Below are 26,778 nucleotides of genomic sequence, written 5' to 3'. Positions count from 1 at the left end.
TGGTTAGATATTTGAAAAAAAGATACAAACGGATGAGTTGGTATGAAATTTTATCGAGCCCTATGAAAAGAGGGACAGGGAAGCAGGGAAGCGTGTGTTTGCTGGGAGTAATTTTTCATATGAGTTTTCCATGGCACAGGATTTGGGGTATGGGCCAAAAGATTACTGCACATTTTTTAACTTTGATGTTTTTGTGTTGTGTTTTTAGCTCATGTCCTAATTTTTTCCAATTGTTTAATCTACTGCAAGATATTTTGTACACCCCTGACTTTAGTTTATACCTGAGTTTTTTTTTTCACTCCCTTTTTTTTTCTGCTTAATTTAATGGTGCTGACAAAAACAATCCACAGTATGGAGTCTTCTTTTTAAAAGACCCCACACTGAGCTGATAGAAATTAGAGAGATAATACAAAATAAGAATATCTCTTCAAAGCAGAATCTTTACTAAAAATTACATTTGTAATGATTCAGTTTCTTTTTTTTTTTATGATGATGATGATGATGATGATGATTTTGTTTATTTGATATCTGAGGTGTCTAAGCTAGGGCTATTGCATCAAAGCCCAACATTGCTGTATACTTCTTAATAACTTTTGCTTTGCATGTCTGCTGTTTTATTAATTTTTTATTTTTCCATTTGGCTGTATGTTTTCTTAAGTTCTCCAGGGTTAAACTACAAATACGTTACACAGAGCAGAGCTCTATTTATTAATTTAGAGAATATAATTAGTTACACATGATTTTATTTAGAGAAAACAGAGTAACTGAGACTAAATACAAATGCACACAATGATTCTGAGTGAGCAGTTTGTCTGTTTTACAGTTTTGCAAAACTTTATCTTGATCAAGTTTAGTGGTTGTTTACAACAACCACTAAACTTGTTTGTTTTTTCAAATTTTAGAGAGTTTAAATGACTTTGCAAGGTATTGTCCATCTCCCTTTTAAAATCTCAGCAGCCTCTCTTCTTCCGCTTTACTCACTGCAGCTTCCATCATGGCTTCATCTTCTCCTGCTCTCACGTCTGCTGACACTCGTCCTGCACACCCTGTCGCTAATGTCTACATACCATTTTATCTCTACAAATTGCTGTCAGAAAGAATGTGCACCCGCATGTGTTTGTGTCACCATCCTAAGCTTTTGAGGAGCGAGCTGCTGTCAGAGCTTGTGTGTAGTGTCAAACGTTAGGCCCGTTTTTAGTAAAATCCACTGTGGGGCACGTGAGTAAATGCAGCCCAGGGATATCTGAATGTGAACTTTTGCATACATGCACAATTATGTGCATGTATGCACACAAGTGTAAGACTATTAAAATGAACCCCCGATGAGTAAAAACAGTTAGAACAAAGACACAGAGGAAAGAGGAAAGTACCTTATTACAGCAGAGTAATTGATCATTGGGTATTCCTTTTTAAGCCGGTGACTTTCTTCTATTTAGCCTATGCTTTAATTCCATAAACAATATCAGTTGCATAGATAATGGATACGGTGACTTTGGTGGAAACCGCAGGAGGCTGCAGTTAAAAGCTGACAAATAAACGGTGCACAGACGGTCAGTCAGCCCACACGCAATAACCCACAGACTCAGGAACCATCTATCACGGAAGACACACCAACACAGCAGGGTTTGTCTTGTCTCTGGGGAGTCTTCAGGAGAGTGATATTTGAGTGACAGCTAACCCTACTTAAAGGGGTGGTATCTCATTTCCTTGACAGACAAGTCTACATTTATCCAGCTTGTGGTTGAGGGGGGGGAAATGCTGATGTGGTCATTAAAAGGGAAGGAGAAGAGCTTCTTAGGCTAATCAATTCATACAGGGGGTACTCTGATCCTGCTCAAACATATCGCTCCACACGCACGCAGGGACAGCCATGTGTGCACGCACATATGCATACACAAACAAAACCCTGGAGGTTAATCCATTACGGAGTCAATCCTCTTAATCTGACATTCCCTGGGAAAGAAACTGCTTACTGGGGGAGTTTTGGCTCTCATGCCTTTCGTGCTCTCAAAACATGCCAGCACACATAGAGAGTCATGCAGACACACAAACTGACAGCGTAATGAATTATTGATCACATGTGGTAATTAACCCCCCTCGGTGGAGTGAGGGTCGCCCTCCTCAACCCTCCCCACCTCCACCATCCAGAATCCAGGGGGTTCAACGACAACTCTCTGAATATGTGTTAAATAGTTTATGCACTCAGGCGTGACTTTGCTCACCTACATTACAGAATTGGTTAATTTCTGCAGTTTAGAGAAACTCGCTGTTTTTAAATTGGTGGGGGTTATGTGTTTAAGCTGGAGGGACTGCTTATTTTATAAACGTATATGCATTTATATACATGAGTGTGGGTATGAGATAGACCCAGAGAGTAATAGGTGGTATGCATATCTGCCAAACGAGAGAATTTGGATGCCAACAGAAGTTTGGATGGTGTTAGATCAAGACTGGGAAAGATTTATAGACGTTTTAGAGGGGATGGGAGTGGTGGACTGAGGAAAAAGGAGAGTTGGCAAAGAACTCTGGAGTTTCAAAACTACTTTACTGGGTCGTTGGAAGCATTAAAATCTCTTTATCTGAAGTCAGCACATCGGGAGATGAATTAGGGTTGTGAAATGCTAAAAGAAAAAGAAAAAAAAGGCAAGTCAAGAAAACTCAGCGTCATGGATGAAAAGCAAGATTGCATCAGAGCAGGAAAAAGATGACAAGAACGCCCGGTTAATGGCATTGGTTATGTTTTTGAATCTAAACCGCTCAGCGAGAATGGGAGAAAGGAGGAGGAGGGCGGTGGGAGATTCATATCAATGGGAATGAATAAATCTGAAAATGAACAAGAGAAGTGGGTGGAATAATAGGCTGAGCAAACCAAGACTCCTACTGTTTAATAAATGTGGTTCATTCAATGTCAACTCAAGCACTTCACACCTTTGGCTCTTTATTATGATCATTTTACGCTGATGAAAGTTGACTTACAAATATCTCTATTTTTTTTTACCTTGCTGTATCATCATATGCTAATCAGTTAACATTTCATTTATTTCATGTTCATTTGAAATCGTTAACCTAACAATATTAAACCAGTTGATTAAAGGAAGGTGTCATAATGTCAACCTTTAGCAATTCTAATTCTGGCATGTTCAAAAGTTTCGCTACTTAAAAAATAATCTTTTGTCTTATAGACATTTTTTTTGTTCTCATTTTGTCATGTTACTTAAACTGAAGTGTATCTTACTGGGAATTAATTTCTGTGAAATTGACGGAAAAGCATATATATTTTTTATTGATTTGAAGAAATGCAAATCTAAAGATAACAAAATAAAGTCCAGTTGTTTAGTATTAGTATAAATACAGCTGCTCTGTGAAGGCAAACATTAGTGAGCAACATTAGTGAGCAAAGTGTATCAGGATAATACACTTTTGGACAGATTTATACTTGCCTTAGGTTATAAAACAACGCCAAGAGTGTCAACTTCTCACAGTCAATCCATCAGGCAAAAATGAGTCAAGTGCAGAGATCAAGCACAGCCCAAGTGGGAGAGTCTTTTAACAGGAAAACCATTCGTCATACAGTCTAAAAAATCTGGCTTTTATGGAGGAGTGGGCAGGGAGACACCATTGCAGAGAGAAAGCAGTCAGAAGTTCTACCGGATCACAATATTTTTAGAAGAAGCTGCTCCTGTCAAATGAGCCCAAAATGAAACAGTTTAATCTACATACACAACATAAGGTGCGACAGAATATCAGTATATGAAACAGTGTTGGGGCAGCATGATGCCCTGGAGATGTTTAGCTACAGAAGGTAAAGGGAAGCTGATTAGAGTTGTTTGGATGATGAATGGCGCATAACGAGAAGCAATCCCTCTAGAAACCCTGTTACAACCTGCAACAGATGGGTCAGAGGTTCACTTCCAATACACCAACTACAGACAGCTAAATTAAAAATTAATGGTTTGGATCAAAGGTACAATCGAAAGTCAAATCTACAGCAAGAGATATTCTGTGAAGGAGAATGGAAAGCCATCAAGTCTCTAGGATGTTTTAATGTATGCTTTCTAAGCATGTTTTCATGCATATTTCTAAGCCAAAACAAGGCTTTGTTTGTGACACAAAGTCCAGTGGGTTGTTTTTTTTTACTTTTTTGGAATGATTATGACCTGGATGACTGAGAATCTTCACCAGCATTTAGTCCCTAGATAAACAAGTGATGTAGAGATAAAACCCAGCTGAGCAGGTTCTACGGGAAATAGACTCAAACCGAATTTATTTAATATTTACCTTCCCCTTCACACTTATCTCTTTTTTCTGAAAGTGTTTCATATGAAATCCCAATAAACTCATGGTAGAGTTTGTGGGTGTAACGTATAAAAAATGTATGAAGACTTTAGCAGAGCATGGTAGATTGGAAAATATGCTTTACATAAACCTCAGCCTTAGTCACTGAGTAAAAATGTTATGCATGCAGCTTTTCCTCGTTGGCTCAAACTCCTTAATTGGCTCTATAATTCAAAAAACCTGTAAGCCAGTGCAAAGCTTTTCTGAAAGTGTCTCATAGTTGATAATTAATGCCCCCCGTTGTTGCTGGGTGAACTGTTTTTCAAATTAACATTTTTTTGTAACTTGACATGAAATATCCCAGGTTAAAGTAAATCTACAAAGTTAAAAATACAAGCCCAAGCCTTTGGTTCCTTAGTATATAAAGATTCTAGCAGCCATTAACAGTGTTGTAAGATGGAAGTTGGTTGCTCTAATTGAGACAGCGCACAGAGGAAGGTTATTGCCCTTGCACCCAAATGGGGAGGGGCAGAGAAACAGCATAAGATAGAGAGAGAGGGAGAAGGAGAGGTCTGTTTTTGGGCGGCAGCCAGACAGTGAGAGTGGACTGCTGAGATGTGGGTCATCAGGATACCCGTTGGCATCAGGGTTGTTAATGATCACAGCAGTCACATGGCACTGCAGTCAATATGGGGAAAAGTGGCCTGGATCTGCGCTGTGTGTGCTGCTGCACATATGTAATGCACGCACCACCACAGTATGTTTTTTAAGGTACCCTTTTCAGGCAACCACATCTAAAGATATGGAATATTTAATTAATGGTACCGAGCGCTTTGCACTTTCCATGTCTTTCTTTTTAGGTCTTCTCTCACACTGACCTTTAGTTCCTCTGTGTAAGCTGTCTGTTTTCTTTGCCATATGCATGGTCATATATGCAGACCCCTTCACTGCTGTCCTCATTGCATCTTCTCTGCACCACACTGACCTCTGAGAATGCATCAACTCAGCGATTTCACTAGTGCCACTTCTTTTACTGTAGTGTGCACTTTCTTTCCCCTTTCTGTCTCTCTCTCTCATTGAACCCAGCAGGCATGGAGGGAGTGGGTTAGATCGCAGTGCTATAAAGGCTGAGTCGAACAAAAGGCACACACCTACTTCCACACACTCAAACTAATTGAGTCCAAGCCTAATCAATGTCCTCGACCCCCCTTAACAAGGCTGCGGTAGAAACAGGTGGGTTGAAAGAGAGGCTTTGTTGGTGCATTACTCTCTTTTATAAAAATTGTGAAGGTTGGAGTTGGACATGATGGGTTTTCGGGATGAGATTTGCGTTGGAACAGGACTCATCCGGACAGACGTTTTGGTCTAATTGGACTTTATAGGGGGAACGTGGCAGCAGAGATTAGGTCTACGGGATTATAAAATTGAAAAGCAGCTTTTCATTTCCACAAAATCCTTTCAGGATTAAATATGATGAGCGTCTGTCACAGACTGACACTCGCCCTATCTACGCACTAATGCATCCACACAAACACCTCTTAAGATAATGCACATCCTGTATTTGACTCATTGGAGTTGAAGCCATTGAGCAAACAAGCTGACAATGACCTTCTGTGCCATAGCTGAGCCATAACCCCGGTCATGATGATACCAGCTTGCCCGGTTCAGGCCGCGCAGCCAACCATATGCTCAAGGGGTGAGTGTGTAGAGAGGGCAAGAGGTGCAGGGTAAGCAAGAGGTGAGAAGGACGAGGTAACCTAAGTGGGAATTGCGTGTTGAGCCAGACTGAAACCTGATCCAGTGACCCTGCAATGGGGAGGGGACCCGAAAACCGTGAGTCAGTGGACATCAGAGAGGGAACCCGAGCCACAGAAAATGAAGTCAGAAGGACTTTGAAAGGCAGACATTTTGATTGGAGCGGAAAAAAAGGCTCAGACGTTACAGAGAGAAGGAGACAGATGTGTGTTTCTGTTAGATGGCCAGCCCTGTAGGTGGAACACATGCTTACCCTGTAAACATTGATTTTCCACTTGAGCAGGATCATATGGATTCAAATGCACAGCATCAGAACGTCCTTTGTTTTCCACATCTTGCCTGAGAATGAAAGAGAAATTACTGTTTATACCTTTTAGATTGATGTCCTCGTTCTAAACTGATTCAAAAGCACTTGGTGGCCAAGACTGAAATTTGAACTTGTAGTTTTGTTTTGCCTTACGGAATTCAGCAAAAGTATTCAAAATGACCTAACCACAAGTCTGGCTACGTTTTAATTTGTTTCATTCCACTTAGTTTACTACATTGTGTGCCATTCTGCTGCAGCATTAAACCATGTATACTGTTAAGTTTGCTCTAACACTACCAAGAACAGCCCAGATCTACAGGGTTATAAATACTCAGCCTTAGTGTGCCCTCTGGGCTCCACCACCATGTTCCTGTGGGTTCAGAGGTAGAGACGCTATGAATCTGGTTTGTTCCAGCACATCTTTAGGATGTCTTATTAAGTGCAATATTGAAGGTTAGAATATTACATCAGGAAAGTAAAACTAAACATATGAAGTGTGGGCTTAATGGAAAATATGTTTATTACCCAGCTAAAGCTTTTTTTTTTTATAATACTTTTATTCTTACATAACTGAAAAAAACAACAGGAAACTTGCTTTCTGGCGTAAACGTTTGAAAGAAAAGTCTCTCCATCTGTGCTGCTTTAAGCAGATATTTTTCTGTCTGGTTTTCAATCTGTACACTTCTCTGCACTAAACACAGTCGACTGTGACTTTTTTATACTCTAAGCCTCTTCTTGATTAATGTGATGTAACACTGTTACCTTATGCTCCTAGTAAATAACCTTAGTTTAAACTGAATGACAGTCCAAAAATACATACACATATATGTTATTACCAACATTCGTAGCAATTATTCAACTGAATACTTTACTAAAAAGTAAACATTAATCTCTTTCTGATAAACATAGACGGAAGCCAAAGTATTGTATGCACTTATAAAGAAACAAACACATTTTTTTTTAAACTCAAGACCTTGAAGATATTCCAGCATCTAATAAAGATAAATATCCTTCTAACTATATAGATATAATCATAAGATAAAAAATGTAACTTATCCCATAAAACAAAAGTTTCACTTAATTTATTGAACTTATCCAAACTGTCAGAACAACTTTATATTAAATGCACCATATGTCATTACTCAAAATGTATTGCAACATCCTGATCCTTGACAAATGTCCCATTAACTCAGCAAAACTCCCATAAAAAACATTTCTAAGAGGATAAGCAACATATATAGATCATTGTAATTTTAACAGAAAAAATTCTGTTTCTTTTAGTGAGATTTTTTTTAATACTTAACATTATGTCAAATGTTTAATTCCCAGAAGTAAGAAAAATTTAAAAATAAATAATAACAATTTAATGATAATAATGTAGTTGATTAGACCTGAGCACTGCCTTGCCAGACTAAAAGTCAAAAATTCAAATAGTTTTCTCTTAAGGACTACCGTTGCTAAGCACTACCAGGATGGGGTGGCAAAACACTGTTTGGACCAGATGTTGATGAGGGAGGACTGAAAAGTGTTTATTAATCAGTGGGGGTTGTTAAAATAAAGCCAAAAGGCTCAATAGGTGTAATAAGCAATCAGCTTTTAAACTATTTTTTAAAGTAAACTATTTTCTGTGACTCATGTAAGTGACTCTTTACCAGGCCTCTACTGACCTGAATAACACACTGATGGAATTTAGCTGTGAGATTCAGGTGTGTTGGAAAATAGATGCATCTAGAAGTTGAAAATCGTGACTCTCGAGGACTGGACTAAGTCTACAGAGTCAAGTCAGGTGTTCATTAAGGCTGACACAACAGACATCTAGAACTCTGTGTTCATCTTAAAAAATGTGCTTATTTCAGATCTACACCAGAGGATATTGACTTGTTTTCAGATGTTTTGACTTTGCTTTTCAGTGGAATATGATGAATTTGGAACAAACCATTACCACATATGCTGTGATTGTTTACATGTACTAATGCTGATGGCTTCAATCATGTTAAATGCTAAAGTAAATTAAAAATATCAACTTCAAATTATTTGATCGTTGTTTCAAATCCGTGAATGATGTTTTGTCCCATCTGCTAAACATTTTAAATATACCTATTACGAAGAAATTAGTATGAAAAAGGTCCAAGCTTTACAAAGATCGTAGGTCAATAATAGGGCACAATTCTCTGAGTTACAACATTGTAGAAATATAGAAAGCAAATAGCAGCACCTTGACAATACTCTTTATTCATAATATGGACTCTGTACTTAAAGAAAAAAATGCAAATGTCCTCGGTGAATTTTGATGAGATGTAAAAGTTGACATATACATCTTTATCACTGTTAGCAGGGGCGGATTTAGGAAATTTGGGGCCCTAGGCAAAGACAGGCAGGGGGCCCCCTGAGAAGAAAACCCATAAAACAGACCCATTCTACAGATAGAGAAATGTTAATAGAATAGACATCCATTATTTGTTCTAGGTTTTGTCCCTCTCTTCTTGTCCCTTTTTCCTCTCTATTTATCAGCGTTCTGATGGCATTTTAGCCAAAGGATTTTTATCAAAAACATAATTAATGTGCACAAATAAGGATTAGTTGTATTAACCATACATGGAAACAGAGTTTTATGGGGCCCCCAGGAACTTGGGGCCCTAGGCAACTGCCTAGTATAGCCTAATGGTAAATCCCCCCCTGACTTTTAGACATGGATTTATAATCAGAGTGGTGACAGGTAGATGTTCTGGTAAAGGCAGTGTCCTTCGAGGTTTAGGTCAGTTTTTAGAGTCATGAAGTAAAAGTCAGAATAACTCTGATGGTGAAATCTTAAAAGACACAATGACTTAGTGAAAAAAAATGATTAAAGAAGAGAAAGTAGAAACATTCCCCAGTGTCCTTTCCATATAGCTCACAGAGAGCTGATATTAGACTGAATGCTCGACCATTTCTACAGCTTTACTTGAGTTAACAGAAAGAGTCTTCAACTGATAATGTTACCATGTTAACAAGTCCTCCCTTCAGTTTTTGTTTCAGCTTCTCAGTAAAACAGAAAGAATGTGAAAATGTCATTCCCACACATGTACGCACACCCAGGCAAGACGAAGCAGAGACGTACGCAGCAGACGTTGTCAGGCCTGTGATTCTAACACATTCAGACGTGCCTCCTGAAACGCGCTCCTGTGAGTCTCTAATAGCGCGTGATTATAATTGCTCACCCTCCCAGATCTTTATGAGTATACACATTTCTCAGAAGGCGAATGGAGGCATCTGATAAGAATATGATGATACATGGGCTGATAGGAAAGTTTTCCATCTCTTACATCACTTTGCCTTCTTCCCTCTGGATCGAGTCATGTTCACATGCCTGGGAGTACTCCTTCTCCTGGAATCACACTAACATCCGCCAAGGCTTTCGCAAACACACTCTTTGTATCTCAGGAAGACGTAGTTTCGGCATATACAATGGACTACATAGCAAGCCCATCACTGAGATGCTTCTTTTTATTTGCTTCTTGAAAACTCTGCTCTGTATTGTACAGCTCTGCATTCAGCTCATCTGCCTTCAAGCATTACCTTAATGGCTTTCTGAGGCTTGAGCAATTTCACACAATATTGCAAAACAAAAGTGCTCTTCCTCAGACAGGGCAAGGATTCTAGACAGCTTAGTAGCCCAGTGACTGGTTTCATCCACTGACACAAAAGAATCTTCTCTGTGTAAAGTGGTTCTGAGTAATTTTTTGAATTAAATTGACTGAAATGAATTTGAAACTGAGCTGAGGTGGGTCTTATTCAGCTAAATGAAATAATTCTGAGAGTATAGAATCCCGTTGTATTGATTCTGCTGACACCAAATTAAATTGAACTGATTTATATTTGTTATTCATGCAAACAAATGTTGTGTTCTGACAGTTCAGAGACATTTTCAATACATGTAGGTTTTATAGACCTCACTGGTTTGCAAAACATTTTTTCTTAGAGAAAAGCCTCAAGGTTTCAAAAGCAGATTATGTCAGCAAATTTATGACATGAAACATATATTTCATTTTCCACATAAAAAAAACATAAAAACTGCCAAATGCATAGAAGTACGAATATATCTAATATATGTTTAGCTTATGTTTTTTTATAGCTATTTTCACATGAGATACAGCAATATATCAAAAATGTAAAGTTTAGAAATGATTAAAGGGTTAATTTGTGTTGTTAGAGATCACTTCTCAGGAATTTATCATAGGTAACTTTCCTTAGCTTTAGCAGAAAGATTTTAATATTAGTTAGTAGAGATTAACCATACAAGTGTTTTTATATTTAAGCTGATGCCGATTATTTTATCAGCTTAACAAATCCCCACTATGTGCTGCCGATATCTTGAAGCCAATATCACTTTTCCTTCCTCCATTCACATGATAAAAATCACACAGTGAAAAAATGTTAAGTCTTAATTTAAACAAACCGGGAAAAAATCATTAATAATTTATAATTTATGGCAAATGGAGGGGAGTGACAATGCCTACAAACCACATGATCTCAAAGATGGCTGCTGATTGCCCTCATGAATCGGGAAACGCATGCACATATCAGTTGGTAGGAGAAAAAAAAAAAAAAGCTAATATTGGGCAGCCAATGTATCAATCTTGCTCTATTAGTTAACTATGAGGCTATGTTAGGTTTGGGGGCTGTATTGTACAGCAGAACAATTTCCACGTTTTTCTGTGAAGTGGTTTTGAGCACAGCAGCAATATCAATACGCCAGAAGAGCTGTAACTCACTGGTACATTGGAAATATCCACTAGTTTGAAGTTTTTTCTTTTGTAAAGATGCCTCTGTTTAATTGTAAGCACAAAAAGGTGTAAGCTACAGGTTCATTTGGCTGGATAAGCAGGTCAGCCTTGTTTTGACCAGAAAACGACGCTGAAAATAATAGTGTACATAGTAGTTTATTTGAGTGCCAAGTTTTGCCATGGACTGGTTGCCTGTCTTGGGTGTAACCTTATTGCCGGTCATACACTGTACAAGTTTGTGCTGACTCTTCAGTGGTGCGAGAATGTTTTAGATTGGTTCAAGTTTCAGCCTCATCTGGCGTCCTGTAGTATACTGGAGGTAACGGGGAGGCGATTAGCCTCACACCATCACCTCCCGGTCAGAATTGTGTGGTCAGGTGAAAATGAAACATGTTTGAAATGCAGTCAGCCCTTGTGAGGTGATTGTGAGCGTATCCTGCTGTTGAAGCAGAGCGATGAGGATAGAGTGCCCAGTATGAACACAAAATCTTTTGACATCTGACTGAACCAAGTAAGAAAATATTTAAAAATATACATGATATTCTTTGTTGCTTTTTGCAATAGTGCCCTTCTCAACAGTCCTATCTGCTGAAAGCCATATTCTAGTCATATATAAAGTCATATTTTAAGCTATTCATGCTATACTGGATTACATAGTGGTGAAAGTAGGCTGACATGACCTAGTATTTCATGCACAGACCTAATAATATTTCAGAGGCCAAGGGACAGGAAATGCTATTTTGTTACCTTGGGTGCTTAAAAGTGTTTTCCAGTCACATTTTCAGCTTAAGAGCAAATTACTTTCAATGTATGATTATATTTTATTTGCAGAATACACATTAGTGTTAGTGTTAGTCAACATTTAACCTTTATCTATTATACAAACCAAATGGATTTTACATGTGTTTTTTTTTTTTAAGTAAGTGCTGCGCATTTATTGTAGTTTCACAAAAAATCTAAGATGCTGAAAACTGACTAGAGAGCACACTGTGGTGTCGTTCTTAGCACTGATGTCTTGGAACAATATATTTTTTCGCTTGTTTGTTTTTTATTCCAAGCAGGACCTTTGTTGATGGAATTTGCATGTTCTTACTTTGCATTTGTAGTTTCTCTGCAGGTGCTTTGACTGCGTCCCACAGTTCAAAGTCAGACGTTATGTTTCAACATAAGCCATATTGTGGGTGCATAATTTGACCTGCATATCTCTGTGTTTCCTTGCGGTGACCTATACCCAGGGTCCACCGCACTGCACCTCCCCATAGCCTTGAAGGGATTATCAGTAGCCTTGAAGGGATTATCAGGTGTAGAAAGTGTTTTGATACATTTTATCCCAAAATTCTATAGATTTACATTTTTGATTTAAACACCAAAAATCTTTTGTTTGTTTTTTTTAAATGCAGCCTACAAGTTAATCTACTGAATCCGAATAATCAAGCATATAGCATCTCCACAGCAGGTTAGTTGTGGTGGAGATGTCAGTGTCAGGAATCTTTCTGAGACTCAGGGGGATGCAACCTTAGATCATGTCCAATTGCTGCCTACATGATTGGACACAAGTGTCATCCGTAGGCATTATTCAAAATGTTGAAAGGTGGCCTAAGTGAGTAGCAGAAGAAAATATGGACTGCTAATAAGATGTTTCAAGCATTTGAGGATGTTATTTAGGGAAGAATGACTGAGTTTGGTGTGAATCTAAGATGTTATGGAGCAGTCATTATCTTCTGACAGGAAGCGACATGAAACAATTAAAAAAAGGGTGAGAAAACCTGAAAAGAAAATCATTATTAATTAGTATCATCACAATGGTGAGCTGTCTGCCTGTCTGCTTTCGAGGTCAGTGCTGTGCAAATCACCCAGTATAAAGCATCACTTTACAACCGTTTGTTCCCTTTGTCTGAAGGCCGCCTACCCCCGACACACCCACACACTCACGCACACCCTCTCACACACACACATTAATGTCCTACTCCTCCGTCTGTCTTCCTGCTGATTGATCTTACTGTTCCTGTTAAGTGGTTTCATCTCCTTTCATCACACTCCATCTGGATCCATCTTTTTAAATCGTGCTTTTAATGCTTCCCAACTTTTTTTTTGTACCACAGTTAATAGTTTCTTTAAACTTTCCAAATGGCTGCTAACACCCCCTTCTATTCCCCCCTCCTTACTTCCCTCAGTTTTTAGATGTCTTTAATCTTTGTGTTTCTATTTTTTTTCCCTTCTTGAATATAATTAAGCATGCAACCGAAGAACAACCGGAAGGTGTGAATATCTGCTCGGCGCAGTATGGTTTATGCATTTTTGCTCATGGCAAATCGGGACAGATTTCTCGCCGGGTATCTGCTCATTATATCTTGTGTGAATGCAAAACAGTGGCCCCAGTAGTGTTGCAGTCAAAAGCCAATGTTTTTGCCAGAGGCTAAATGTAGCCATCTGTTTTGGAATTGTTGATAAAGGACAGATAAATCAGAAGATCAAGATTAAGATAGAGGAAGGAAAAAGGATCAGGGAAAGAGGATGAAAAATGTGTGGAGAAAGGAAGAAAGAATTTCCTGGTTTGCAGCCATGGCTTAGAGCCGGTGCGGAGCAGAATATGGAGCGGAGAATAGGCAGTAGCTGAGAGATAGGTAGACGAAGAGAAGTAAGGTGACCGGGATAACAGGAAATGCTTCAGTGAGTATTGAATGAAGATTTGAAGCTACAAAAAGAGAAAGCAGTCTAGGGTATTGCCTGAGGGTGACAAGCCAATTTGGGGGCGGGGGGCTACATTGGAAGGAGGAGATGAAATGAAAAAGACAAAATTGAGGTATGTGGGTTAAAAGAAGAAGGAGATTCTCTTCAAGAGTTAAGCCAGCTCACCCTCTTCAGGCTATTCTGGTATGGATGAGAGAGAGAGAGAAATAAGAGCTTTCTACCTGCCCCGTTAAAGAAGTTACATAAATCTGAGTGGGCAGGCCACTGCCTGGAGCAATGTTCCGGATTACACCACTGACCCAAGCCTCTCCCAATATATGTGTAAGTGTGTACATGTGGATATGAGTATTTGCTCAATCTTTGTTGGGTCCCAATGCCTGGTGATGTCAGAAATAGACCTGATAAGAGATGCCTGCCTAAATGCGAACAGACGCTCAAGTGTGCACAAATACACAGAGCTAGAGATGTATCAGTGCTGAGATCAAGTCCATGCCCTCCAGCTGAGGCATTAAAATATTTGAACTGTCTGACCTTCACACATCTATGTCTGTTTAATCATGCCACATTTTATACCCATTACCATTGCACAACAGCTACAGATACACAGCCTGGATGCAAGTGCAAGGCAGAAATATTAATACAGTTCCATAAAGGTTGTTTTATCTTTTTTTTTCTTTTTAGTTTTTTCACAATTGAACTACAAACTGCAATATATCTTATTGGGGTTTCATTGTTGTTAAGTTGATAGATTTTTTTTTAAAAGTAAAATCTAAAAAGTTTGGGTATACATTTTTATTTACCCTTTTTTTTTTAACCTCCAAAAGACTTTACTTGGATTTTATTTAACTTTAGGTATCAATGCAGCTGTTTTTTTTAAGTCCGTTGGGTTTAGAGAACATGGCAACTCAGATCGCAGGACAAATCAAAGAAAGGAGCTCTTTTTTTAAGGTATAGTGGAGGATATTCTTTTTCCTGGTGGATCATCAAAATATGTGGTCCTCCTAATTATCAATCATTCCGTTGATTTGTTTACGTAAGGCCGACCTACATGCTTGTCCCCATTTTCATTTACCGGTGGTGAGTCTGACAAAGTGGAAAAATTACTAATTCTTTTTTTGAAAAGCTTGTATGAGTGATGTAAACAGCAACTTTTAAACAGAGCATGCACAAGTTGAAATGGGCTCGTGCATGCTCCTGCACGCGTTTAATAGGCATTCCCTCTTGGTAGCGGATACAGAGTTGTGCATGTGCATTTTTTTTTTAATGGAGAGGGCAGCTCTTTTCAAAAAATTGCAAAAATCATCCACTACACCTTTAAGTGTTCCGCAATCAATTTAGGGTGCACAGCAGAAATCTGGAACACGTGCTTAGATAAGGGCGTATAAAAATACTGTGTGGTCAGACATTAAACAGAGCTTAAGCTCTATAAGATGAAACATGATAGAAACAACATCATGCTTTCAAGAGAGTGAATAGTAAAAAAGACAGCAAAGAGATTATTTAAAAAATTGATTTGTGGGTCAAGGTTATGTGACAACAACATAAATATATTACCAATGCTAAATGCATTGCCCAGTCAAAGTCAGAATTTGAATCGAATTGACAATCTTTTGCAAGACTTGAAAATGTTTTCAAAAATGTTTGGATATTTTTTGTTCAGTGGCCAAACCCCAATAGAATACTCAAAACTTTATGGAAATTGACTACTTCAATGTTTTTGATTAAGTAAATTAGAAATATTTACATTCTTCGCAGCATTTGCATCTTGATTTAAAGCATGCAAGTACTTAAACCCTAAATATTTTCAATTACTTATTCAAAAACGTTGCACAATTGTTTTCAGTATTCTGAACTATTTGGGTTTACAGTGATACATACAGAGAGATAGATGCATACCCCTAAATTAGCAGCTTTTATCAGAGCCCTAACTGTATCGACTCAGACAAGCTTCTACACAAACATAAACTACAACATTCTGATTAGATTTTCTATAAACAATAAAAAAAAATCCTCCACATTCACACTGTGTTGGTGTGTCACATCAAATCCCAATAAAAAAAAAGTTACTTTACTTTGGCGAAATGTTAAAAAAAAATCAGTTGTATACATTTTATGCCAGACATTTTAAACCAGTATCAATTTAATATTCTTTCCCCATTCACATACAGATGCCCAGAAATCCAAGGGAAAGGAAAGTTTGCTTTAATGATTCAAGCTACACTGTGAATCAATGACTTGTTCCTAATATATCACAGTAATTGCACTGCATTACCATAAAGCTGGTTCTTAATATCCCAACAGTACAGAGGCACAAATCACACATACATTATTTAAGAGGCTCCCCTCTCTTTTTGAACAATACAGTAGTATTATGGGGATGGCTACCAAAAGCACTCAAGGAAGAAAGGGAAACAAAAATTTATTAAACATTATCCACACACAAAGTTAAAAAAAAAAATTTAATCAAAGTGATGCAAATCTGCCTTCCAATTAAGGCCCCAAACAGCTTTCCGTGGGGATGAAACAGCAACCTCTAATTGGCTGGATAAGTGAAACCTTACATCTGAGCCGACAACCTGAGATGGCTTGGAAAATATGCACATCCCATGTGCCTTGAATGGTACCACCCTCATAAACCCACAGGTGTACCGAGCTTAGAGTTAGGATCACAGACAATTCATGCACAGTCAAGGAGAGTCACACAAAGTATCGTCGGTAAGATGAGACGCAACGGCTGAGTGTGTCAACACAGATATGGTGTATTGTCGGTGCATGGACACACACACATGCTCATTGACCGGTCAGTCCCTTTTAAAAGTGTGAATAAAGCTTTGGTCACGGTGTCGTGTTAACATGAAAGCTTTCATGGCTGTTAAAAAGAGCAAGCTTTGATTAGAATGTGATGTGTGAAAGTGTTTCTTAATGCCGGCCCATGCTGACAGCGGCGCTTTTAAATCCAGCAGCGCCGTTGCAGGGAGCCTTCCGTCAAAAATATGTTGAATCGACGATTTCACCTCAACAAACTCCCCTTAGGTGCATATTTTCTGTGTTTTTTTTTTCCTCCTGAATTTGTTAAAAGACAGGATTCAAGCGTGTACACCACGTGCATCCACATTTTAAGTAGATCTAAACTATAAAGCTGCCCAGCAGTGGGGTTTCAGGGATGATCAAACACTGAATTTGGAATTGTTGACTAAAATACTAACTACATTTTAAAAAAGGCACTGTTTTTTCTTTATTTCAGTTTTGTCAGGCTTTAAAAAAAAACTGTGTTGCTCATAAATGTTAAATAATTCATTTTGGTCTCCCAGATGGGGATTTATATAGGATGTAGGACTCTAATTTCAGTTGTTTATGCACTGCATATCTATATTTATGTAGGGTTTAATGTTTACACATATATATAAAGTGTCTGACTAAAAGTTTCTTTACACATAAGTAATATGATGGCAAAACATGTTCTAAAACGTCACTGGTTGGGCATTTAAAGTCATATTAAAAATGTTGATAAGAGTGATTACATGAAGAATGAAAAAAAAAAAGCAATTGCAATGATCTACTTGTTTTGTTCTTTTTGCGTTCAGCCTAAGGAGCTGGTTAATGTTTCCATGGTTTCATTTTGTTTAAGATTATCCTCTAGCCCTTTGTTCCGTATCCTGTATCTCCACCTGCTGACAACAGTTCACTGTCAAGTTATTTCACAACATTCCAGTTAGGGGTGTGGGAACAAAATCAATTTGGCTAAATATCTTGATTTTCGGCTGCTCAATATAATATTGATTGGTTCCTATCGATTTTTTCCTGTATTGATTTTTAAAAAGATGATCGGAAACAGTGAGGAAAAATAGGCTACCTCTGCACCACCACTCTGGTATATACTGCCATGGAGCGCTTGTGCTGTTTGCTGCTGCACCATTTCTGTAGTTGAGGCAGTCACTGTAGAAGATCTGGACTGACCCCCAAACAATGGATTCTGACGAACATATACAGCACATTTTTTATCCATACCTTCCATTTTGATGGCTGTCATATCCCAACACACGTGCCAATACACACCCATAATCCCAGTTTCTTTATTCAGAGTTAGGATGAAGCATCATTAAAAAAGTTGTTTCAAATGTCAAGAATCTTTTTTTTTTTATTATGGTTCCGTAATGGCATTTTGTGATGACACGCAACTCAAAACACACAGACAGAATACAGACAAAATTCTAACATTTCTAAGATAAAATAAAACAATTTCAAGGTAAGAGAAGAAAAAAAAAACATCAGCAGGATTATTGGATCCCTTATAGCAGCTGAAAAATATCCCTAAGAGGAAATATAAAAACATGTACTTGGAGATGAAGCATGATGTATTTCCATAAAGTTCAGATGTGCTAGGGCGGCCTATGAACGGACATTGGTCATGAAAAGGACCATTTCCTGTCTACAGGGGGCAATTGCTTTCATAGCTCTAGGAAAGCTCTGGGGAAATATGCTTTTGAACAAAATGAAAAACTGGTGTAAGCCAAGTCGTTCCCCAGTCTGCATACTAATTAAGGATAACATCATGAATTGTTACCAGTACAGTAGGGGTTGTTATACTTGAAAAGTGCTTTAAGATTGACCTTTTTTGATTGAAAGATTAGTGCTGTATTAGACTCAGCAAACTGATGTGGTTATCCTACTGTACCAGTCTAAAGACTCAAAAAGAATTTGGTCACACAGAAACACTGGAAAGCATTTTGCTGCTTATGACAAGCCTTAACAGACCCAAATTAAATTCAGTTCAAAAGTACTTTATTGATTCCAAAATGTAAATGATAAATTCTGGTAACTCTTTTTATTGGCATTTCTAGCTACAGACAAGAAGCATCTTCTGTAGCGGGACAGGAGCACCAGGTCTAGAGGAGCCCCAACTTAAAACTTGTTGTTATAGGACAGGCTGTGGAAGAGGATGCTCAGGAGTGTCCATAATGTTCTTTTTTGTGTGTAAAGAATGAAGTGAAAATGGAAGAAAGCTAAAATGATCCCAGAAATAAGAGGTATAGGAGGAGCACACATAAATTGTCCTTCCAACCACAGCTCTGTAGCCAGTCGTGGCAGATCTCAAGCTTTTATCACCCCCAAAAAAACAGAACAATCTGTGCCTACCCAAACCTCCCTTCTAGTTTGGACACACAAAGAAAAACTCAAAATGCAGGCATGTAGGAGACATAGTGAGGTACTCAGACTTCTATAACTATGTCATTTCAACAAGAATAAGCAACAGCTGTACACCCATCTATAAGGCAGAATTGCTCCACAGTATTAAGTAGGCTCAGTTTAGCTGCTTGTATCATGCTCTTTGATGATGGCCTATATTTCGAAATTAAGTATGTAGATAAATTAGTAAATTGACAGCCTGGTCTTTGACTCAGTTCCTTCTTACTATGACAGACGTGGGCAACACCTTCATTAATGCAGATGTAGCCCTGAGCTATTAGTCTTCTACTTTATTGTGCTGTTACTCATGCAGAAGACACCAAGAAATCCAAGCCCTTCATTTGAGAGACTTCTAAAGTGTAGTAAAAAAAAAAAATCAGAAAACATTTAAAAGTGCCAGTCTTTAAGCAGTTTAAGCTGTTTTTCTGTTGTGGTTAATCTTTCTGATCATCAGTCATTTGTCTGGACAATGATAGACAGATTCATTATAAATTTTCCATTATAATTTCGTCTTTTTCTTTTGTCTTTTTAACTTATATACAGGCGAATCTCCTTCAGACACAAGGTCTGATGTGCAAGAGTACATAATAAAGATTTTTGACTACAGGAAGTAGATTTATAGATCTCAAAAACAACAGATCATATTCTAATCTAAGGAAATGTAAGAACAGATAAAAACAAAGTCCTTGACATTGATCTGTCTGGAAATTACTACAAAGCCATTTCCTTGTGAACCCAATAACCCACATTGGGACTGGTTATTTATAGAGGGAGACATTATGGAACAATGATGAACATATCATGAGTTACAGGCTGGACAACATTATTTAAAGCAAAGCATTTCCAATCATCCAAGGGGTTACTAACAACCTGAACACCATTAAAGAACTATAGGGCTCACTTGCCAGAGTCAAGGTGATTGTTTATGAAAAATCTTCATTAAATACATTTATACATGAACATATAAATATAATATCATATATCTGATGGGTTTTCTAAGAAAGCATCACAAATTTTCTATGAAACCTGCCAGTATAGTTGTCAAAAGGCGTAGTGTATCATCTTATAAAAATAACATTTATGCATTATATTAAGTAGTAAGCTATATATAACTGGACATACACTGGATATCAATTGCATCTTTGGAAAATATTATTGCTAAAGATTCCTTTAGAATAGGTCAGGCTCTTGAGCAAATACTCAGCTCTCTAGAATTCAAGTAAAAATGACTTCTCAAAGGTCCTTAACCCTGATACTTAACCACCGTTTTCAAAGAGGATTGCAAAAAAGGATCCAATGTACACATAAACTCTTGAAGTGTTTTTGCAAGGTTATCGATGGAACGACTTGGATTCTCCCCCCGCTTTCCTCATTAACTCTGCTCCTTCCGCTCAATGACCCAACTTTGCTCTCTGTCTCTAGTGTATCAAGTGCATACACGCTCCCAATCACGCCTACATATATACACATTCTCACAAGCCAGGAACCTGTTTGCATACCAAAAGCATACTTCATAGCTCAGAGAAAATTAAAGCCATATTAATTATACCGTCCACTTTTGAGCGCTGACATTCACACAACAGAAATACAAAAAAAGACAGAGCAAAGGCGAGGTTATTTTATGTTTTTCCTCTGCGTCAAAGAAGATAGAGTGTGAATGATTGAGTCTCTCTGCGTCAGGGAAAGAGGGAATGAGAAATAGCGCAGAGGGAGAGAAAGAGTGAACTGTCTCCCTGCTTTAATGTGTGCGTGTGCCTCTGTGATGGTGTGTATGTGTATTTGCGTGCATGTTGTCTACCCAGTATAACACCCCCTCTGTGTCCTGAGCCACTCTCTGTCACTCACACACACTGAGCCTATTGTCAAGAGGTGGGCGAGGTGCCCCAAGACATTTCGGTGGCACTGTGTCTGTCAGAAGGGCGATAGGGCTGAGATGGGTTCACATAAATGCACAGACATGCATGCTCGCAGTCATGTTTTCGTCAGTCAGGAGAGCATTCGGCGATCACAGGCCTTTGATACAGGGATGTGCGTAGTCAGCTCGCGAGTCAATTAAATGCCAAGCTAGATGGCATCAGAAATACTAATGGATTTACACCCTGGTTTATTGTTTGTTCACGTAAATTAATTTATAAATAACAGATTTTAATGGGAGCTAACCCATGTTATACATTCGAAAGTACATGACTCAATAACATAAAAACAAAAATTAATATATCTTGTGTGTACATATACTAGACACAGAATGTCTTCTTAAGTTTCTATCGTCATCATCATCAGCTTCAAAATGAAAATCACTGATCAGGCTGTGGTTTTCATGAACAGGGATAGTTCCTGATAGATTTATATATATAAAACTGTAACTGGAGAGTGTAAAAAAAGTAATTTCCCTCTGAGGTTATTAAAGTATTTCTGATTCTGATTCATTTGGAAAGAAATTGGCATTAAGCTAGCATATATATAGGGTATACATAAGTATATGCATAAGTGCCTTTTCTCAAGCACGTTTTATTAAAATAACTTTAAACTGTTAATTGATATGCTGGAAAACTGAGGGGGTTTTATTGGAGTGGTAACCTAGTGGTTATAGCATAGAGCTTGGAATCCTGAGGTTATTAGTTCGAAACCCACTCCCACAGACTGCCACTCTGGGTCCCTGAGCTAAGACCATTAACCCCACACTGCTCCCTGGGCGCCCCACAATGGCAGCAAGGGGATGGGTTAAATGCAGAGAGTCATATTCATTGCTCCTTACTTGTGACAGTGTAATGACAATGAAACATTGGGAAAAAAAGAATTTCAAAATCTCACTGTACTGTATATTGATAGTGATAAGCTTCATTGTCTTATGAAAGCAATGATAGCAACACCAGAAATCTTCTGTTTAGTAGTCAAACATGAAAATAGAAATATGATTTTTCTGTGTGGTACGGCACTGCTCGGTTAGACCAATATGTCCCTCATTTACCTAAATCTCTTGCCAGATGTTACTGGAATATTTTCTGTTAGCCTGTTATTTAAACTGCAGTTAAAGAAGACATCATTTCTCTCTAGAACAACCTCGGTCAGCTGTCTTTTTCAAGCGATCTGGCCAAATATGTGTTTACAGTAGACATCGCAATGCCAATGGCTCAGGTTGGATGCAGCAAGAACTCCATAGCCTTCCAATGTTCAGCTCCTTCCAGCTTTGCTTCTAAAGTAACCACTACCGCCAAAGTGGCAGCAGCCAATTTATTTCAACGTCTGTCTATTGGCTATTGTTCTCTGTGGCTTTTCTTCAAACTGTAGCAGTCTGCAGGCAGCAAGACTGATTCATGCTCAGCTGTGTCTGGCACAGTTGCCCACTGAGCAAGAAATTGAACTAAGTGGCCAGAGTACCTCAGGCCTGGATATAGCTGGAAATGTCTTGCATCCCACTAAGAATCCTTCTATAAATTCCATTGTGGATACAATGCTGCCAAACTCCTTGTTTTGTTAAATAGCTATGTTCTACAAACAGTAATTAGAATTTATGTCATTATCTTATTTTTATAATTGGCCATGACCATGTAATTGCAATAATTGTTGTAGGGGAAACGTATTTTTTTACAGGGACAGAGAGCAGATGAAAAACACCTTAAATATGCATAGAACCACAATCATTATTCTCTTGGTACTTGCACTACAAAATGTTTGGAGTCTTTAGAAGTAGCTAGAGTTGCCATTGATCCCTTTCACACAAAAAGTCCTTTCAGAATTTGAACAATTTCTCAATATATAGTAAAGCCACAGTCAGAAGGTTTTTGTTAATGTCAACATTATTACTGACTCCCAACCTAGTGTAGGTATTTAGCATTTTCTCATTAGAACCTCATACATGTAGGTGCAAATGTTTTTATAAAATGGAGGAAAAAGTTTCTGTTCTTTAGCTTTATAACTAAGGCATATTTCACAACATCCATTCTGCTCTTCTCCTATGAATGATAGCAATAACACAAAAAATGGACTGATATATCAGCATCATTTCTTTATAGTTCTTCTCCCTTTTAATAACCAATATAAAAATCATCAGAATCATTTAAAAAATGTATATCTGTAGACTTTGTGTCAATCAAATTGCTTCCTTTGATGTATACTGAGAAGTATGTCAAAGCCTTTGAATAAGTGGAGTATTGGTCCTAAGCTTATTGTTATAGGTTAAAGGATTCACGAATATGCTGTCCTGCTATTTTTTTTCTTTACCATGTTGAAATGCAGAAACGTAATCTAAAGCTGTTTTCTTTTGCAGTGCAGAATCTGTGTGTTTGTGTATGACTGTCATGGTGTTTGTGTGAATCAGGGCCATTGTGCAGTTTGTGTTTGTTTGTGTCTGACAGCACATTAGGCAAAGCTATCTTTAACCTTGTAAAAAGGAGTGACACTGATTCTAAACTGACAGGATGGATTTCAGTTTGACACAAGGGAGTGCCATGGCAGCCCCTGTCAGCTTAGCCCATATGCCCGTGTTTTACAAAGACAGGAGCACCACAAAGGGGAGCGAGTATCGTTGCTATACACGAGGAAAGTTGAGGCAAAATTTGAGAGAGAGCTGAGTTGAATATGATAAAGATGATAGTTTGAAAAGGGTTAGATTTAGTGGAGACCTAAGAATCATGGTGTTGAATAAAAGTTAAATGCTAAGAAAAAAAAACAACCATTAGGCAAGGGAGTGCATAGAGAGGGAGGGGACAGAGACCTTGCTCTTGTATCCGGATGTCTCCGAGGTCCCTTATTGACTCCATTGTTCACTGCAGCAATCCTAATCACTCTCAACAGGGAGTTTGTTTTTGTTGTGTGTGCCGGATCGTCCGTCATCCTTGTGTGTGTGAGATCACGTATCTATAGCCACGTCCTTGCCTTTACTTTTCCATACACTCCCCCCTCCCCACAGAGAACTCATTGTCTACTCCTCATCTGGTCAGTCTTAATGCACAATAGAAGTGGGTGGTAAAAAGACTGTTACTCACACCACTCTAATGGTCCAAACAAACACGCACACATTTACACACAGAATGGTTCATAAATTCTGTCTAAATAGCACGCATGCATATGTATGGTCTCTCTTGCTCACACATGCACACAGAAGGCCAGTTGTAAGCCACCATCCTGTATGTGTCTTTCTCCACAATGACTCCTGTCAAGGATATTAAAGGAGATGACTGTTTTAAGGACCACCAGAGGAAAATGATGAGCATCGCCATCACTCACACAAACAGGCATGCCAACAAAGGAGCTAATCAGAATCACGGGCATTTGTCTGGAAAAGCCTAGCTCTATATCTCACTCTATTAGCTTTTGTCTTTTCTCTCCCTTTAACGCACAGACAGCCAGAGCCGCACAAAAGGGGATAAACATTCAAAGGGGCCGATTCTGTGAATAGAGACAGTGATTTCCAGCGTGTATCTGCAGGCTGGAGAGCCCAGATGGAGACAGTGAGAAGGGAGAAAGCGCACTGTGCCAGAGTGGACAGCTTGATGGTAACAAAGCCGAAGCAGTAGATCCGCTTTCCCTCTCACAAAAAAAAAAAAATACACACAACACCTGCAAGGAACCATTAAAAAGATAAGAGAAACTCTTTATGGCATTGTAATGGACATTAGTTGAAAGGTTATAATTGAACATTATAAGCTTTCTTCTCAAACACATTTTACGGGACAGGTGTGCCAGAAAGCTGCTGGTAGTGGTAGTCCCAGTGTTGGCCACAGGGAGAGGGGGGGCTGAGGAAGACTGCAGCATTCTGAAGAGGAGCGCAAGGAGAGAAAGAGAGGGTCCGCATAGTGTCGATCAGATGACCTCGCTTCTGCAGTTAATGTTCTCTGGCGCTCAGACACAAGGCTAAAGCTCTGCCGTATACTGCAGGGCTGCTGTTCTACAAGCTGTCGTGATGGAGGGGATGGTGGTTGTTAGAGTATGTGCGAGCGTGTGCACGCAGGAGCGGAGAGATTAGTGAGCTGGAAAAGTAAAGGAGGGAAGCGAGAGCATGACACCAAGAAGGTGTGTTTTACCAAAGTAATTCTTTGTTTCTCTTATCAACTCTCTTCCCCGGCATCTTTCTTTGTCTACTTCCTCCTCTTTTTCTCTTTGTCCCATTCTGTTGCCCTCATCGAAATCCCCCTCTCCTGCTGCCGCACTTGCCCCCCTTTTCCAGTACCTCATGCCCCTTTCCCTCCCTTTTTTCCTCCCTCTCTTCTTTCTCTCTCTGCAGTGCAGCACAGTGATTATCATTCCTCTCACAGAGTCAGGCCTGATAGTCAGATACTGCTGAGCACCCTTCTACATCACCTGCTTCTAGAGGAAGAGACTGAGACAGAGGGGAAAAGGGGGAGGGAGAGGAGGAGAAGACTGCTAAGATAGTGGAAAAGAAAGCAGGGGATGAGGAAACATAAAGAACATGAAGAAAAGGTGAAGCAGTAGCAGAGATTTGTTGCAGGAGGAAAAGTATTGTTGGGGGGTAACAGAAGTATGCAGAGGGGAGGAATGTTCTTACTGCAGAGGTGGTCCCACTGCAACATGCTGCTGCATAGTTATAAATGTATGAGTGTGTGTAGGTTTATACCTGCATGTGTGAGTGGAGACAAGCAGGTGTGCCTAAATGTGTGCATTTACGGTATTTGAATGGAGGATGTGTGCCTGTGTTGTGGTAATAAGGCACTTTCAACATCTGGGAGTCAGACACATGGAGGAAAGCTGCTCATATTGCTTCATCCTTCCCCAAGCAGAGTTCCAACCTGCTGCGAAAAGATTTTTTGCATTCTGCAAATACCACAAGAGTCCAACCGCCTTAAACACAACATTTGGTCTTTTTTTTCTGACAACAGAATGCGGTCCTGTTTAAGTCTGTTGTTGGATCTCTTTCATTTTTTCCAACTCGCTTGTTTAATAACGCTTTTGAGTTTTTTTGCCTTACTTTTATTGAGTGACATGCGGGGTTGGAACATGCAGGGTCTACGTTCCTTCTCCGTTACTAAGAAAAACCTATAATTGAGGGTGACATTTTTTCAAGCTTAAACTTTCTTTTTGAAACTTTGATTTAAAAACTCACCTTTACCCATTACTTGTTTGAAGTTTAAAAGAAAAATGAGTCATCCACACATTTCTGATCATATCATTGAAAGGGATACCCAATTCAACTAATAGAGGAATTTTATTTGATTTTTTTTTTTATGATTAGTCATCGGAGATACTGTACCTCTTTAAAACCACTGATAATGTAGAAAAATAAAGTTTGGTCCACTTTCTGAAGTAAACCAAACCAAATGAATATAAAGACTTTTTGTGCATCTCTACATATTTGAACCAAATCCCTGAACTTAATGCAGAAGCTGCTTGATCCAACAGACTTGTTCAGCCACTCCAAATCACTTATAATTTCTTTGTGTTATAGCCTAAGCAGAAATTGTGTACTTTTTTAAAGCAGTCTTGCTTAATATTGTGTCAACGTTTCAGAAGTTTGCTGTTCAGATCTTGGTTGCCCTTTCACTACTTTTCAGCATGGAGCCAAAAAGGTCTTGAGGGATGCCTTGTCTCTTATGCGGGTCATCTTTTTTTTAATATATATATATATATATATATATATATATATATATATATATATATATATATATATATATATATATATATATATATATATATATATATATATATGCCTTGTGCTCCAACAGTATTTCATTTCTATTTTATTTACATGTCAATAGTATTGCTTAAAGAAGTTGGAATGAAGCAATTCCTTGTGAAAAGTTGCTTGTAATAATGCACCTAAGGAAACAGTTTTCCTCTTTTATG

The 26,778-nt window shown here is 38.5% G+C and overlaps 1 protein-coding gene across 1 annotated transcript in view; it reads left to right on the top strand.

The window, feature by feature from the left end:
- pcdh7a (protocadherin 7a) overlaps positions 1-26,778 on the top strand; it is a 64,532-nt gene that overhangs the window by 15,698 nt on the left and 22,056 nt on the right. The window lies entirely within an intron of this gene.

This window comes from Cyprinodon tularosa, unplaced genomic scaffold (genome assembly GCF_016077235.1).
Source record: "Cyprinodon tularosa strain WSP-4 unplaced genomic scaffold, ASM1607723v1 ctg788, whole genome shotgun sequence".
NCBI lineage: Eukaryota > Metazoa > Chordata > Actinopteri > Cyprinodontiformes > Cyprinodontidae > Cyprinodon > Cyprinodon tularosa.
This window is presented reverse-complemented; position numbering and strand designations above follow the sequence as displayed.